The 18930-nt window shown below is 35.5% G+C and overlaps 1 long non-coding RNA gene across 1 annotated transcript; it reads left to right on the plus strand.

Annotated features, from left to right (window-relative positions):
• Positions 1–6640: 6640 nt before the first annotated feature.
• Positions 6641–12558, plus strand: LOC122833987. The gene is made up of 4 exons (XR_006371097.1): positions 6641–6806; positions 9646–9682; positions 9962–10047; positions 12485–12558. It is a non-coding gene; the product is annotated as an uncharacterized LOC122833987 (long non-coding RNA).
• The last annotated feature ends 6372 nt before the right edge of the window (positions 12559–18930 follow it).

Below are 18930 nucleotides of genomic sequence, written 5' to 3' on the forward strand. Positions count from 1 at the left end.
GTAGTCAGTGTGCATCACACCCTTGGGGCGTGTGGGTGTGCGTGTAGATGTGAGTGGGTATGAAGTGCTGTGTGCCCTTGGGCTCCTGGGTGCAGAAGGGAAAGGTTAAGCTGTAGCCAGATGTTGCAAGACACCGCTCCAATAGTCCCCAGTGTGAGCCGAAAGGATTATGAAAACAGCTTTCATGACTGTTATGCTGTTTTGTTTATTCAGGAACTTGGCTGGGAACTTTTACAGAGACAAAAAGCAAAGGAACAAAATAAGGTGGCATCTACCTGTCAGCGTAAAATACCATAGCTTGGGGTTTGTAGGTGTCAGACACCTTAAATGGATTCTTTAGACTTTTTTAAACAAATCATCAGCAGTAAATATCATACCCGTGCAGACACTGCTAAGAATTGTTTCAGTTTTGAGAACCAGACGGAAATGTGTGATTGTAATGTGACAAAATCTAAATAAGCATAATTCCTGCTGGAAAACACTGTACTGCAAGCCTGTCTGGGTTTTATAAGCTCTAAAATTGTATTTGCATGATGCTATGTACTTCATTTTTCTTTCAGGTTTTTTTTTAAGTCAGTGACATCACTGTCTTAAAAAGTGGAGAAGTCCTGTGAGGAACATAATTCTTACTGTTTGAACTGCTTTACATTTTAGTCCTCTGGGTAGTTTCCTTCCCAAGGTGCAGTGTGATAAGAGAAAAGTGGCCAATAGTATTGTCTGACCTTTGCTCTTTTTCTCCAGCTGGGTAGATCAACTCTACTACTTCAATAGCCCCCATGGGCTTTGATAAGAGACCAAATTTGCATTAGTGACAAAAAATAACTGTGGGATAATGTGCCACCGAAGTACCTTGTTATCAGGATTTTAAGACCCTTCTTTGTGACTGCAAAATGCTAAATCAAAAGATTCCATGAACCTGTTGAAATGCAGTTTTTTTTTTTCCTAACATCCTCCAGAGAGATACTTGTGTAGACAAGGGTTAAAATTGCCTTTACATACTAGAGACAATGTTACAAATGATTTAACACATTCTCAATTCCAACTCATTAAATCCTATTCGCATTAATTCCTTTAAGGAAATGAGTGCACTTCTGCATTTTTTCACAAATAGTAAACACTGTCTTGAAATGTTATTCAACAGAACTTTCAAACAAGCTAGTAATTCAGCTATTGTCACAGCGTGATTCCTTCCCGAGCATGTAAATAATCCATCCATCCATCCATTTTCTGTACACACTTGTCCCTAGTGGGGTCAAGAGGGTTGCTGGTGCCTAACAAATCAAAAACAATATCATTAAAAATTAAAATATAACAACTTAAAAGCCTTTCTTCATAATCATTGTTGAAGGCTTAATAAATAAATAAATGTTCCACATTACAACAACATATTGACTGTTATTCTAAAACTACATATTTTTTTAACTTTTTTTTAGAAAAAATAATTATTGCGTAAATTATTTTTATTTCATTACATAAGTAGTATTAATACACTAATACTTCAGATTGAGATATTTAAAAATACACAAAAAGTGAAAGAATAAAACACATTTATTTATTATTATACTGGGAACACTGGCCACAGGCAGGGCTTCTGTCTGCTGGTCTCACTGGGAGAACTCCAATGACTTCTGAGAATAAAAGAGAAATTATTCAAAAGTGTAATAGAATATATATTATATATAAAAAATATTTTTCCTTCACATTCAGAAAAAAAGACATTTTTAGCATGTTGGAGCACTGACTCGTAGCATCTTTATAGCATAGCTAAATACCAACATCGTGAAACTGAGCTGCGAAACAGAAAAACAGCAGCTCCAGCTCTTTTTTATTAATTAAAATTTATTATTAATTATTATTCTTTTTTATTTCTGAGCTAGCTGTTCCCAACTTTTAAAAAAACTGCCGTATATGGGCCCCTACCAGGCGTGTTACGTTCACAGACAAATTATCTTGACTCGAACAAGTAGAAACCACAAAGAAACTGCAAAAAACAAAACAAAACAAAACAAAAAAACATTGGAAAACAATTTTAGTTGCTCTGTCCCTCACTTCCGATGTCCATCATGGCGCCTCGAATAATTAAGTGACTTAGTTGCAAAGGGTTAATAAAACATCAACAAGCTTTCATTTTTGCAGCAGTGAATGCATTGGTAATGTTGTTTTTATCTTACTCTCTTACTGAATTCAGGTGTGACCTTGACTTATGGCTTAGACATTTTTCCTATTTTTTTGTATAAACGGCATTGGAAATATGTCTGCTTCTATAAGAAATTGCGAAATATGTAGCAGGTACCTTGTGTGTAACTGTTCTCACTAAGCCAACATTGTTTTTTCCACATGCACATAAAGTGGACAGATGATTCTAGTTATCAAAATTCAAAATCATTGAATAAAAATATCCACAACATACTGTAAATAAAAACATACCAGTCTGCAAGATTTGGATTTCATGTAGTTATGCCTTTATCTATAAATTATAAACAATGAAATCCATCTAGACTTCTTTTTTTATTTATTTATTTTCCAAACCAGACATGTTTTCTTTAAATTAAATCTGACATGAATTTGATTAAAGACAAACCCCTATTAAATATTCTGCTTTTTCTCTGGACTGGAGAACTCCACAGTCAGGAGGTTTTTGTTTTTTTTTCTCCCATAAAATCTACATCAAAGTTAATAAAGATTTATCTATTGTCTGCAGTAATAGAAAAGTGTTAATAAGCAGATAGCAAACTACAACCACTTAAAGAAGATAAAGCAATTTCCCTGTATTCCAATAATAGATGGTGACATGATAAAAGATAAAAGTCTGGTTCTTACTTAAAGTGTGGTGTCTGAGCTGTAGAAGCAGCTGACTGTTTGACAGTGGATGCTGAATGGAGTTGAAAAGGAACTTTGATCTCACACCATGAGTATAAACAGGGAATGTCAGAAAGCTTATAAGTGGCAGCCAGAGAATTTCAGGACAAGGTTAACCATACGTACATTCACCAATTTATTTCTTGGTCATAACAAACTAAATTCATGTTACAGTAGCAGTCTGCTAAAGGTCTTCAACTTTATAGAAATTCAAGAGCCACTAAAGTGTGCAAAAACAATATTGCCAATATTGCCAATATAGACATACATATGTATATGTTGCCAATATTAATGGCAATATATAGATTACAATGGGTTACACATTGTCTTTTTTTCAGTCAAATATGGGTTAACATAGCACTAATCAAATGAACATTGTTCTGCCTCACAAACAATCTAACCAGTCTCAGTTTGTACATGGACGACATGAACCTCTGACCTGAGCAACCTAGGCACCATTACAGAACAATACAAAGATGTGCTTTTTGTGTGCAAAGAGGATTGTGAAGTGGCATTAATGCATGACGTGTATCCACTGTATCAAAATCGGTAGGTATGAAGAAATTACAGAATAGGGAGCCTTTCTGTGGATGTTTGTATCATGGAAGCAGTCATGTTGAGGAGAAAATGGAGCACTAACAGAAAACAACATAGCTCAACTAACAGATCTTTTGCTAGTTGTTTCTGGAAGGAATAATTTCTTAAGGTAAACTTTCAGACTGAAAATCATTATGTAAGGTGCTAAACTGAGGCCTTCTACAAAATGATTCCTAGATCATGTAGCTAATTTAGCTAATTGGGTTTGGCTTTTCTGTTTGGAGGCTACACTTAGGTGGGTTATGTTGTAGTTTCATTCAGTAATCTCAAAATTTGAAGGTAGTTTGATTGTAAACACTAAATCAAGTGTGAGTGCAGGGTTTCTGTTGGTAATAGGATGGGGCTGGTGATGACCATTGGGAGTGCTTCAGGATTGTTGCCTGTTAAATGCTGGGATATATTCAAGCTCTTTCTCACACTGAACAAAAATATAAATGTCCCATGTCAAAAAATAAGAGTTTTATGAACATTTGGGTTACATAATATGTAGAGAAACTCGAAGTATATTTTCAGTAATTACTGATCTTCATATTGGCAGTGATAACATCGTGGTATGGCCATTTGTTGCGGATTGACAGTCTTTTGAACATGATAGGAGTCAGGTTGAGGAATTTGGCTTCTTGTAGGCAGTTACAGACATTCAGAGGTGTGATGCATGTGTTGTGCAGACCAATAGTCTCATCAGCTGAGTGTGTCGCTGGTCTTAGCTGATCCCGCAGATGGACGAGCCGGATGTGGCGCTCTTGTGCTGGAGTGGTCACAAGTGGCCGACGAGGACGAGGTCGATTTGCAGTAGTGTCAGTCTGTTAAACTGCCTATGGTCCGATAATGGACATTGAGCCGTGCAGCTACTGCTCTGGTGGACAACCCTGCATCCAACATGCCAATGGCACTCTACCGCATAACGTGCGATATCTGAGGCATTATGACTTGTGACAAAGTTTGACATTTTCCGGTGGCCTTTTATTGTCCCCAGTCCATAGATTGTCCAGTTGTTGCTCATTTTATCTGATCACCCATTGCATGCCCCACCCATGCACTGAGTAAAACAAAACAATTCACTAAGTAATGCTAACTGACAGCAAGTTAGATTAAAAATTATACACAAATCAATAGAAATATTACTTTTGTACAATAAAATGTGCTCATTTACAATTGTTAACTCCACATGGGAACAATTTGACATGGGGCATTTATATTTTTGTTCAGTATATGTAACTTTTATACCAAAGAACCACAAGGCAGATACACAAAGGCACAAGGATTTATTGAACAGTGATACATTTCAAGATGACACTTCAGCTTGAGGCAAACAATAAAGGAAGAAAATAAAAATAACTTTTTGAATTTTACATATGTTTTTCTGTAAGGATAAATGTTTTTTTTCCTGGTGCACATCTAGTCTTGCATATATTGTACCTATTTTCATCAGGAGGTTTTATTTTAGATAAATAACTTGACTGTATACTTGATTTATAAGTTTTGGATCAATTTTGGGCAATTACTCATTAAGTTGTTAAAATGAAACCACTGAAAAGAAAATTATTCATTCAAAAACAGTAAAAGAATCATTGGCATTAGAGTTAAATGTGTTCTATAAAGAACTCATTTCCTTATTTGATTCACATGCACAACCAGTGAAAAAGAATAAACATCTGATACATTCAGCAAATCATCATTCTAATGTCACTTTTGCAGAACAATTTATTGTTTTGACCCACACTTTGAGTGTTAACAGGTTTAAACGCCTCAGCTGTATTATTCCATACAGTCACACACAGATAGGAAGAACGCAAGAGACTCAGGCTGAAAGAGACACAATGAATATAAAGTAGAAATGCGATGACGATCAAAATGGAGTTTTTCTCTGTTCCCTTCCATCAGCAGTGGCTCTCAAACCCTCCATCTACCAGCGAGCCATGATCTTCTGACAGTAGCAATCACAACCCATTGAAAATGTCCCTCTCATCAGAAAATGGCAGCATGGAGAAATCTATAAAAGGTTTTAATGTTGTGAGCCAGCCATGATTGCCCAGGCTTTTTTCTCTTATTCACCAGATCATAGTGTCCCATTCCCTCCTTGCTTCTTTCTGCCAAGATAGGCAGAGAACATTATGTATAATGGCAGCTCCATTGTTACAGGTAGAAAGCCCATATGTTATTAATACTAATTGTACTTGCTTGGCAGTGATTGTTTTTCTCTGCTTGGTGATTGACCTTTTGGCTTTTTCTGTCAGGATTAACCAGGAAAAGGGAATAGATATTAACAGACAATTTTTTGTTCTTCGGGATGAATGCAAAGATTGATTTTCCCTAATACCTGTACATGCATAAAATGCAAGGGAGTTGATCATAAACAAGGTTTTAATATTTTTAGTTATCAAATTTATGGCAATACTTTTAATCTTAAGCAACATTAACAATAAATATATGTGTTAACTAGCAAAAGAAGTGATGGTTGTCTGTGGAGTTGCCTGTTTAAAGATATTAAAACTGGGGTTTTTTATTCATTCCTTTTTCAGCAATTTTTTTCTCACCATACCCAATTTTGCAGTGATCCAAAGCCCCACACCGTCCAGTCCACAGGTAATAAATGAAGAAAATTATTTACCTCTACTAATGAAAACCCACCTTGAGAGCCATGCAGCTGCATTTTAATCACTCACTCGAAGTTCAGCAATCACACATCAGGGAAATTAGGGGGTAGGAGGTTGTGTTAATAGTTTGCAATTCATATTGGATGGACAGTCAGTTAGATATTCGCTTCAGATGTATTCATGCTTTACATGAATTTGTCTGATTATGCTTTCATATTTCACACTGACAAAACCCTAATTTTGACTGCTTCTAAATGTTTGGCGAAACATTTAGTTCCATGGATTTTTAGCAAAACACTCCAACCAGATATTTCTTCACTTCTGGCAGCAGTCGGGGAGCTGAATTGCTCCAGGGCTGAGAGAAAGCACGCTGTGCTGATGGCCAACAACCTCTTGTTTCCAGAACAGCATGTCTGTTAGACCTGCCTCAAGCCAAGTAGTTAAAGAGTATATCTTGTCACTGATTTGATCAAGGAATTAACTGCTCTCCAGACACAACAACGTGTCCTGCCAAAGTGTCCTTACGGATACTTAATTTTCATCTGCTCACTCAGTGAAAATCTTTCCATCAGGCTGTCAGTTAATTCTCAAACATATGTAGAGGAAATTGTAATAACATAATCTTTAAAGTTGGCTTCCTGACCTCTATTCCAATTATATTTTATGTGTTTTCAGACTTGCCTCTGGCATTGATGGCATTCCTGCTCAAGTGAAGGTGACAAAGCATCCATGGAACAGTGTCCCTAATCACAGGTACAATCATCGTCCATCATCCTACGATTATTCTCAGTGGGCACATATGAGCAAATGTAAGATTTGCATGCAGGCGGTCCCTGACACTGAGAACAAGACAAAATCTTATGCTGACAAAAATTGCACTTATTAATGTTCAACTGTCACATTTTCTATGCAGAATGCAACCATAAATATCATAAGATCCACAAAAAAGGATACTAGACAATCAGTCAGCATGTCCCCATTCACCACTAAAGTCAATATTTATAGATTACTGTGTTTTATGCTGCTTTTCTCTAAACATTTGTCAGATGCTTTCAGAGCACTATTTCAGTAGTGCAAGAACTGCATCCTTCTGCGTTATCTACACACATACTATAAAGAAAATTAATCATTTTTGACAATATTAGTTTCTTTTAAATATATAATTTTGTAGTTTTATTACCTGAATGTAGGTTAACTGTGTGTATATGTGCCATACCTGGAAGTGCTAAGCAGGGACTAGTAGAGATTTTGTGATTATTATTCATATTCCCCTCATACAGGATTAATAGCCATTTTAAAGACTACATGATCAGCACTTCATGTGCTACTCGGTTCACACCCTTTTCTTTAGGATTATCTGAAAAATATAAATTACACTAATATCTGCCTGCAACAAGCTAATTGACTGTCATAATGCACCTTGAATGCCTGCTTAAAGAAAAATATAGCTTACCTCCTGACTTCCCGAGCTCCAATGTGAGATGTTTAATTAAAGTGTTTTAGTTTAGCGGTGCTCTTTGCTTTATACCTCGTTTTCAGAATATTTATCACTAAATAGCCATGGTTAAGGTGGAGCTACTCTGAAAGCTTCTAGATGACAAGACTTGTCACATGAATGATCAAAAGTGAAGTGGGTGAGAGTAAAAAAGTTTTGTGCATATATGAGCAAATTTTCAGATTGAACATTGTGTAGAACTCAACTCAAAGCTTACTGTCAAAAAGCTGTTGAACTCTTTTAGGGCAATTTAATATAGCAGACCTGCACAAAGTATACCTGAGAAGTGGAAGAAAAATGAAATATAGTTTTATTTTATTTATTTATTCTGTATAATAATGTGAAACTAGTGGTGGGTCTATTTTGCTCCCTTCTACCTGACACCTTTAAATTAAATTTCCTACATTTGCTTGCCTTCAGAAGTCACCAATTTCATAAATAGAGTCCTTCCATGTGGAATTAATTTCACTACCTATGCAACACTTTTGTGATATCCTCTCTGATTTAGTAGATAACATTATTAGGGAAAAACAGCATTATGAAGAATAAACAAGACTGCACATGTGTCAGAGATAAACTTATGGGAAATCTGGTCTTCATAGTAGAACCACTGAGATGTAGCCAACATTGTAGTAATAATAATAATAATAATAATAATAATAATAATAATAATAATAATAATAATAATAATAATAATAATAATAATAATAATAATAATAATAAACTAAAAAAACATCCTGTTAAAAGTTGGCTACAAGTTTTGTAGATGCTAGAAAGCCTGAGGTTCTTGGTTCAAATAGGACACATTGTTGGAAATGCAAAATGCTGTAGAGGGAAATTAACTTTGTGAATTATTCTAAATACATTATTACAACAGTGAAACACAATCATGACATCATGCTGTTTGAAACATTTTCTTCATAGGGAAAAGGAAGGCAGTCAATGCTGAAAGGAAGATGGGGCATGGCGGTGGCACAGAGGTGAAGTGCATGACCCAGATGGAGGCCTTAGTCCTTGACACAGCTGTCACAGGCTCTGTGACAGTGACAGGCTGTTAACCTTTGCCACAGGTCTTCACCCTCTCTCATAGCCTACGTACCAGTCCAACCACATTAAGCCAAATAAAACCTTAAAAAAAAGTTGAAGGGAAGACGGATGGTGCAAAATATAGAAGAATTATGAAAAGGCTGCAAATAACTCCAAACTACAGGAGAGACTTACCTTCCAGCAGTATAAATGAAAAGCATGGTTTGAATCAAAATATGGATTAAGAATGATGTTCTCAAAGCCCAGACATACATTTAGTTGAGAGTCTGTGGCAGGACTTAAAAGTTAATGTTAATCAAGGTTCCCGATACAATCTTACTGAGCTTGAGTTGGTTTGCAAAGTAGGATGGACAAATGTCTCTGTCTCTGCAAAGATACCAAAGAGTTAATCCACAGACTCGTTTCTGTTGTTAACGCAGCAAAGGTTTCTACTGATTTATGTTTTTCTATCACATTATGCAATTTTATTTCGCATTAAACGTTAATGTTTGTGGTTGTATTTTGGGGCAGAGGGATAAAAATCCAGTGGTATGAAGAGATTTACATGGCACTATTTGAAAAGCAGAGTTACATTCCTAAATGTTGATAATCCTCCAGTGCACAATCTGTTTTATACTACTGAAAACCAATAATGATTTCTCCAAGGTGCATTGCTCAATTAAGGTATCTGTCTGTCAAGTTTTTGAATCATTGCAACTGTGACAAACTTGCACATATTATGTATTCAATGTTAAACATTATTGGTTGTTTCATGTTATTGTTTTCTTACCAAACAAATGCTTGGTGTTCAATGTGCATACCAAATTTAGTACTGTCAAATGCAAAAGGAAAGAACTGCCAAAAAGTAATAGATAGTATATGTACCAGAGTCAACTTGTGAAATATGTTAAGTTAGGTTTGGAATGTTTTTCCTTCTGGAGCTATTCAACAACATTTCTTAGCTGTCCAATACAATTCCTCTATAAAAATAAATAATAATAAATATATTGTGAATGTAGCCTTCACCTGACTCCTACATGTTGAATTTGACCACTTTTTTTCTCATTCCAGTGATAAGAAGCAGTCTGTAACCCTCTGTGGGAAATAGGTAATTTTGTTTCATTGTGTCTTAAAGTTTTTTCTATAAGCACACTTCATCTATCGTTTCACAAAAAAACATTTGAGGTGGATTTAAACTTGTGCGTTTCACCTGTTATAAACTTTGCTGTATTGTGTAGGCTTTTTAATCTACATTTTACCTGAAGAGGTAGACTTTCATATAAGCTTTTTATAATTCTACAATGTCGTCCAAAAAAGTTTAATTGCACTCAACTTGCCCAAGGTGCAGAGCGAATATCAAAGATAATCTGTAATCTTTAATTTCTAGCTTTTGGGAGGATGGCAGAAAGTTGAGAGGGAGAGACAGAAGATGAGAAGCATAACCTCTGTCAAACTGGCTGAGCATCGAAAATGGTAGGCTGCTTTTTTTTTTTTTTTTTTCCATGATCTCTTTGGGGCCTGATTCCCTTCCCTGCTGAGCTGTACCAATGCTGCTCTTTGAAGTGTGCAACTGGGATGTTTGCATAGACTAATGTCATTGCAGTGTATGTACAGAAATATTCCATTCATGTTGAGATTTATAGACACACAAAAATGCAGTACGCTGAATTAAAATTTTTATGAGAACTGTGCTTAGTTTACACTTTATGGTAAAACTCAAAGATTATATGCTAATGCTTCTGATGTGCTCTATGATGTGTTAGTGGTGAATAACTTTTCAATTATGCAAACGAAACAGCTGAAAAGAACTGTCATTCCAACCACATTCACATTTTTGTTTCACTTTAGCAGGATTTCTTTGAAGTAAAGGTGCTGGTAGATAAAGCAATACTCTAGCCACTTTAATTGTGAGATATTCTTGCATTACATTTCCACTGTGATAAAGGAAGTTTACTCCCATCTTGCCTCTGTATTGTTAATTTTTTGGTTTGGAGTAGGTCTACAGACAAAATTAAAATTTGTCTTTATCTCTTTGGTTCTTAATTTCCTCAAGTCAGCCTTAACAACTGCAGTATACTAATCATCATACCTGTTTAACAACTTCCTATTAAAAAAGCAAGCATTAAGTGAGAAAACAAAATTCCACTTACTAAGGTTCATCCTCAGATTATTTGATGCTCATTAATAAACCTCCCTTTACCTTGAAACCTCACCTTCCCTCAATATAGCCATCTGAATTTTTAAGTTGCATCACTTCTTTGAAGACTTTCTTTGCACTTGTCACTCATGCCAGTGCATACTTTGCTAATATGAACTAGATGATATTGGAAGCCTCTATGATGTGTGAATAGTCTGTGACTACAGTATATGTGAAAAACAGGATAAGAAATTCTCTTTCATATATTAAGCATATTCATGAGATATGTCATATTGCAAAGGGTGGCTAAGGTGCTTTACAACAGGTTTTTAATCTCAATGGATTTTTATGCTGATAAAATATAGGTTAAAGAAATAAAGTTTTACCAAGTGGCCACCAGATGATATACACATTTTGGAATTTTTTGGGGAGCTTTGAGTTCTTGCTGTCTGCAATTTAGTGTAGAGAAAATCCAGGTGACACAGTGACAATTGAGTGTAAGTTTACAGGTAATCTAGCATATAGTGTCCTATTTTATTTTTATTGCTCTGTTCTTGTGTGTCTGCCTGAATTTTACCATTGAATGATTATTCTAATACAAGTTAATATTGGATATTTTACTTCATTTTTGCTTCATGTCAAGTGCTACATATAACTGACAGAAAAACAAGAAAATTTCCAAAGAGAGATTGTATTCATAATTGAGTAAAGGTTCAAGGAAATGGAAAGGACATTGAATTCTTTGCTCATTTCCCTGCAATTTTATTCTTCACTTCTTTCTCTTGTTAAAACCACAAAAACAAACGAAAGGGGAAGAAGTCAAAATTCACAACTGAATTGTTGGAAATTAGAATTTCTGACTTTTGACTTGCATATTAATAAAAAGAAAGTTCAGATAAAATTTTATTCAGGTCCTTTTATTTAAATAGCTTACAGCAAATGTCATCTCGAGGCACGTTTCCGATTTCTAACCCAAAATATGTACTGGTAGTCAAGTCAATCTAATCATATAAACAAATTAATGTTAAGTAAATGTGAGAAGTGTAACCAAAATACTAACAAAGGCAGTACAATAAAAAGATTCAAATTAAATTAATATAAAATTAAAATAATAAAATTAAACCTTCCCAATGAAAGTCTTTTAATTGTTATATTTGTTGGAATCAGTCCCCAAAAATACAAGTACAAATTTCAAATACCTCCCTTTCTCTTAAACTAGGTCAAATTGAATGTTTATTTGTGAATGTCTAGTTAGTCTATATGTTAACATTTATGACTGTATTCCAAATATTGCTATGCCGGTGACATTTAAAATCAATGTAATCATTTAACACTGAGCTGGAGAATTATCCACTTTCATCATATTGCAGGCTGCTCATGGAAGGTTACCGTGCATGACATCTGTCTGGCTCAATATATTTAATTAAATTTTTGTAATTCACAATAACTGCTGTTCAGCAGCAGCTCATTTGAAGTGACAGATGTGTTGCGAGCTTCACTAACGGTATTTGTCCAATGCTGACTATTTAGACCATGAGCACAGTACAGATGGGGGTCAACACAGGTGGTTTTCTATGTGATTTGACAAATGTTCAACTGCATGCTGATGTTCAACACATTTTAACGTGGTATTTGCTGATCCACCAAAGGATACTCACTGTACCACTGGAGCAGAGAAGTAGATCACAGCTCGGAGTAGCTGAAATGAGTACAAAAGAATTCAACACAACAACAGATGTGAATAAATTGTAAATCACCATAATTGTGTTCCAGGAGGCCCAGAGAAATAGATGATGTCATTAGGGGCACAGCCGGTGCCTGGTCCCAGAAAAGCCTCTCAGGTGGAATGTACTGCAGTCCCACTATTCCCCTGTCGTAAGGTAATGTAGAGTCCAATATCAGCTCTATACTCATGAGGGGGAGGGTACTTTCTCGTTGAATAATTGAGACCTAGATAAAGAGACCTATGTTTTTGCGTTAGACAGCAGCGTGGCCTCATTGGCTCTCAGACTCCTTTCAAAAGCTGTATTTGTGCACATTTTATACATTCTGAGCTTTCTTTTTCAGTCTTTCTCTAACTGCTAGTCTCTCACACACAAAAACCTAGACATATTGAAACTACTCCTGGGGCATAATTGTCTTCATAAATAATTAGGCATTGGTCTTTCTCTTGCTAATAGTTTCCCCACCATTTAGTTAGGCATGCTTTAGGTCACCGATAGGGCTGTGCTTTAAAAGACAAACGGAGGTAACTCTGAGGTTAAAAGCGATGCAGACTCATCCATTTGTCCTGAAAGCCCAAAAAATTGCAACACAAAGTTTTTTTTTTGCAAGCCACAAGATAGTATAACGGGGTCAAATAAACACTGTCCACGATTTTTGCAGCTTGTAGTGGGGGTAGAGGGAGACTTATAAAGAAGCAAAGCCCTTCTTTACTACTACAAGATGGATTTGTTAATGGATAGTTTCTTTTTTGCAGTAAGGTTTTTTGGAGTAAAATTTTCTCCTGAGGTCAGAATTATGCAAACTGAGAAATGTTCAGATCTTAGACAGAGGCTTTACTTGAAAAATAACACTATATAAGAGTTAAGATTTTGAAAAATACAAACTGTTTAACCAAGTCTATACTAAATATATGTACAACCTGTCTCTTGTGCATGAGAGTTTATTACTATAATGCTGCCAATATTTGCTCAACTGAATAAAGTACAAATATTTAAGATATTCCTGCAGCTGATAAGACAAGTCCACCAGGAGATGTTCTATTTATCAGTTCTTACTTTTAGAATATATTTTTAAAAAGTCTTAAAAAGGCAATTGCATTGTGATTGTTGTGCATTTAAACCAATGAACTGGCAGAAAAGCAACCAAATTCCATGAATCACACCTGCTTGTTTTCTTCTATTTGTTGTATTTGTATTTAAGTCTGTGTTTTCTGCCCACTTGTTGGCTGATCATCTGTTGTTATCATCTCTGTTGTTATCATCCTGTGCTCCTAGGGTGCCTATTATTGTCATCTGTTTATTAAATATGCAACCTTCTTTAAAGCTTCTGCTGATGTCCTGTTACTGCTTCAGTCCTTCACCACCACTCACCATGACAATAGAACCAGTTCAAAAGAAAACCAAGGTAACAGGGCTAGAAGTCATTAAACTGAATGTTTCCATCAGCAGGCAGAGAAGAGCATGCGGTTGTGCACAGCTATCCAATTTGCAGTTTTAGTCTGCCATAAAATAAATAAAACAGGCCAGAAAAATAATTCAGATAATTGAGTTTAACTTGTGACCTAAATCCTTGTGGTCCTCTTGAAGCCATAATTCAGTAATTCTGGATAAGCTGGTGGTGTTGGGCATAAAATCTGACTCGCATTGTTATAAGAAAGGATTTTATATTTTCCAAATAGATTCCATTTGAACCACTGTGTTACAACCCTCACTGGTATTACAGCACTTCCACCTTGTCTTCACCTTTAAAACGCTGTGGGACCAACCATTCTTTACAGTATATGGTTAATATCACAGATCTGACTGATGAAAGGCCACACCACAGTGTGAGGTATTTAAATTCACCACACTAATCTAGTGTGGGGCGACTGACTGATGAAGTAGCCTATGGCTTCTCACAGGACTTATGAATAATTTAACAGTGGTTCATGTTTAATAGGTTCCATTATATGAAAGGCAGAGGGGTACTACTTATGATAGTCGACATTTGGTGGCAAAGCTTAAACCTTGTATGACACTTTTTAAAATATTGTCACAAAAAAATCTGTCTATCAATCAATCTAATTGATATTGTTGTGTAGTTACTGATTCATTTGTCCTTTCTTCAACAGTGGCTTATTAACTGCTACTAAATAAATTAAAATACAGGAGGAAAGTTTATAGCATATACAACAGGGCTTCCTAGCTTTTGCAACCATATGCCAGTGTGGGACCATGGCAAGAATTTAGTGTTGTGAAAACTACATGGAACAGCATATGTCATGTAAAGCAAAGAAATTGGTATATTATAAGTATTTTGTCCATGAAAAAGGAAGAAGAGATAAGGTGTGAATCACAGGTAGCTCTGGGCAATGCAATCCAATAGACCTCTTATCAAATGGGAAAAAATCCTTCAGGGAAGACTGATTTAGCAGTTTGAAGTGGAAGCAACAGAGATGGGCAAATGGGTTAATTTACGCTTTCAACCACTTAAATGTATTTTTCATCTGATGCATGTCAAGTATAAAGAGGAAAAACTTAAACATGAAAGGAGAAGGCTCTTTGGTTTGTTTATGAAATGCAACCTTTGTGGAGAGGCCAAAAAACCTCTTAAATGTCTAGATTTTGAAATGTGCAGTAAGATATTTTTTTCTAATATAACATCAGAAAAGAAAACCTTATAATTGTTATCATACATTGTTTTTTCTGTAAGATTTTAGGTTAATAGTCTTTTTGTGATTACGTATTTTATACATTACCAGTACAGTATCATTTTTTCAATTAGGCACTTTGAATCCTCTTAGACTTCACCTCATATCGCCAGGCTTTTGTGTGACAAACCCATCTCAACTATCCTACATAATCAAATAGAATATTTTAAACAGGATAAGTGTATCGCCTTGCACTATCTCTTTTCATCATGTCAGTGTAGGATGCTGCAGTGATTCATTTTTGTTTGAAAAAGATAAAGGTCACAGATGTGTCATTGTCTGTGCCCCTGTCCAAACTCCCCGGAGGCTTTCATGACGCCGCGTGTTATATCCAATCCACAGCATTCCTCCTACTTTACCCTGAAACATGATGTTACAGCACATTTGGGCTGCGCACACAAATACATATCACTGGAAATTTGCTTTTTTTTCTTTATCCTGGCACACCGTGATCATGCTTTATTTCACATTAGAGTAAGTTGGATTCTGACTGAACTGACTCAAACCTATCTAGAAAAAAAAATCACAAAATTACTCAAAGCCTTCAAATGTAGAAAATGTGGCAGGGACACTAGTACATATATTAATGTTTTTTGGGTGGGCCCCTCAGTGTTTCCTTTTTGGATGAAGAGCACTGTAAATTTGAAAAAAAAATGCACTGGCCTATAAATACTTAAATTATCCCAAGGTTGTCTTTTGGGAGAAAAATGTCTCATACCTCAGGGAGGATCTAAAGAAATTCTTGGATTTGTGGTGGGTGGCTGCAAGACTGAGGAATTGGAAAAATTCCCATAAGCCTCAGACCAAAGAATGGATTAAACTCATCACGGAGAACTGTTAATTCCTAAGATAAATCTAGATAAAAGTAAATCAAATATGGGGTCAATTGTCAGATCAAAAAGTAAAGAGCACACTGTATTATTTCTCATTTAGTGCCACTTTTTAACACATGTATGTTTTGGGTCTGCTTTTGTATGTTTTAAAAGATGAAAAGTTAATAAAAAAAATTACAAAATTACCAAAGCCAAAAAGGTTTTTGTTACGTGCTATGTGCAAGTTGCATGCAACGATGAATAGGTTTAGAACAAAGTAGTTTCTGAAAACATGGCAAATAGTTCATGTCTAGAATTTTGAACCCTCTGTTTTCCTGAATAGCATGCAATCAGGTAGGTTAATGAAAATGCTTATTTTAGACGAGTTGCACAGCTGTCTTGTGTTGAGTTGACTCAATAGTTGAGTCCTCAGGTGAGTCAGTAATTGTTTTGTTAGAATATAATACATTTTTCCTAAATACTGTCTTTGGAAGGCTTTACAAAAGCCTTTCATCTTTATACGGAAATATTATCTTTGATTAAAAACTGTTGCAGTCTGAAAAATTAAGATGTTTTTAAACTCTTTTAACTTTTGCAATATGTTCTGAAACACCACTGAAACTGATCTCAAAATGTTAAAGTTTTTGTCATGTAATATAGATGACTGTTGCATTAAACCGGTGTACACATACCAACACACAAAAGTGGAGGTAGGGAAAGATTCCCTGCTGAAATCCTCTAAAGCCTCCAACTGCTCTTGGAGAGACTACTCAGTTCTGCTCTTCTTCGAGAGATAACTTGAGATAAATACTAAAAACTGAACAGCATAAACTAAAATATCCTGAGGTTTTGGGCCATCTATTTTAACATCTGGTGATTAAAACAGAGTGTATTCTTCAGAGTAGATAGAGAAGCTCATTGTGCAGATGGAACAAGTTTTTGTCACATGGAACGATTGTTTTCGTCAAAGTGCATCCATCAGACAGAATCCCTGGGAATGACACCTCAGAACATGAGTCACGTTAAAAAGCTACTTTCCTTCATAGCTCATAATTAAAAACAAACATGTTAATATGAACTATAAATTTAATAAAAAAATACTTTCCCTTGTTGCCTGGCTATTTACACCAAAATTACATCACACTGGACTTTCTGTGGAGAATTCAAAATCTTGTCACTGATTCTGAGGGGTTTTCTGTGCTTCAAACAGTTTGTTTTAATGTTACATTATTTTTTCATTGATTGTTTTGGTTCAAAGTAAATCGGCATGCTTTAAATATTTCAGGTCAATCTGTGAATTTGGCAATTCTTTTAATTTCCTTTAATTACCCATGCAAAAGGTTGTGAAGAAAGCTTTGCAATGCTTTTCCATTCTCCACGCTGCCCTCACCTGAAAACTTCTTACCTTACCTTCAAATCCCAATAGGGGTGTTGTTGCTGAGTTTTTAAAGTCAAATTAATTGTCCTTAAGGGGAAAATCACTTTATCACTGAAAGCAGTGGTAATGTTTTCATAATATATAACCACAATATATGTTTCACCTTGAAGCTCATGTAGTGAGAAATCTTTTTATTGTTATTTTGTTTTATTCTTACCCTGGGAACATTATATCAGCATCAACCTCAGCTTTTTATGTGAATTTCTCTTAAATTGCACTCTGACAGTACTAAAAGGCATGATAAAATGTGTAACATTTTCTGTAAAATTTTTGTTTGAATATAATTTTAACAAAGATAAAATGATCACTGTAACAGAGAAATGCACTTGAGAATAGTTCTGGACTGATCTGTCCCGCTCACCGGATGCCATGCTTTTCAAATAATTAACTAGACTAGAGTGGTTTTTAATCTGCGAACTGTCTAACGGGATGAGCGAAACTGGCACCTTGTAATTTTTAAATAAAAAGCTCTTTAACTACATGTTTGGATTTTCTTTTCTGCTTATTGCTTGTACTGCTCACAATTTGAAATATATTAACGATACGTTTCAGCTGCAACAACCACAAGAAGACAGCAGTCATTGTGACCATTCATCACCACTAATAGGTTGTAGTTTAGTCCTTGACAACGAGCATACATCAGAAAGACTAAGGGGACTGGATGAAAAAGCTTGACAGCATAGCAAAGGGCTGTTGAGATAAGACTGTGGCACTCAATGCACCGACTGACAGAAAACATAAAAATAACTGGACAAATACGAGTGTAGCGCTTTACCATGAAGAGTAACACTGAAAACCAGTTATTATCTTGTAAGTCATGAGTAGATCTCTAATGAAGTACTTGGGGAGGTTTAGTTTTAAACATTTCAGTTTCAGATTTCAGAAAGGTCCAGATGAAATACATTTTTACTAATAATTCCTGGATTTTTTTATTTCAGACATAAATGTTATGTTTAGCACCTTCATGAGACCTACAGAATAAGACAAATGGTTTTTCTTGTCAAATTAACAAGAAATCACTATATTGATAACTTTTATCTAACGAATGTACAAGATTCTAGTTAAGTTAAATAGCATCCTTGCCAAGTCAAAGATTGTTCAATGTAGGCCTGCACCAAACTACACATTAACTTAAATGTATTTATACTACTGGCATTTCATTCAATGACAAAGTTTTTTTTTTCCTTTTTTTTTCCAGGGAAATATGATATTAAAAGAATGGAAATAAAAGTATAACTTTTGAAATAAAATAGCCTCCGTACTTGTATATTGTATATTGTATATTTCTAAAGCTAAAAACTACTTACACCCTCCTCAGTTATCAATGCAAAAACCCTCATTGGCACTACAGCAATCATACACTTAACCAACTTTATGCCCATGTGATTCTTCCTGCCCATAGCCATCAGCATCTACAACAACTCCATCCATCCATCCATCCATCCATTTTCTTTACACCCTTCTTCCCTAAATGGGATCGGGAGGGTTGCGGGTGCCTATCTCCAGCTGCGTCCCGGGCGAGAGGCGGGGTTCACCCTGGACAGGTCGCCAGTCT

This window comes from Gambusia affinis, linkage group LG07 (genome assembly GCF_019740435.1).
Source record: "Gambusia affinis linkage group LG07, SWU_Gaff_1.0, whole genome shotgun sequence".
In the NCBI taxonomy this organism is placed as follows: Eukaryota; Metazoa; Chordata; class Actinopteri; order Cyprinodontiformes; family Poeciliidae; genus Gambusia; species Gambusia affinis.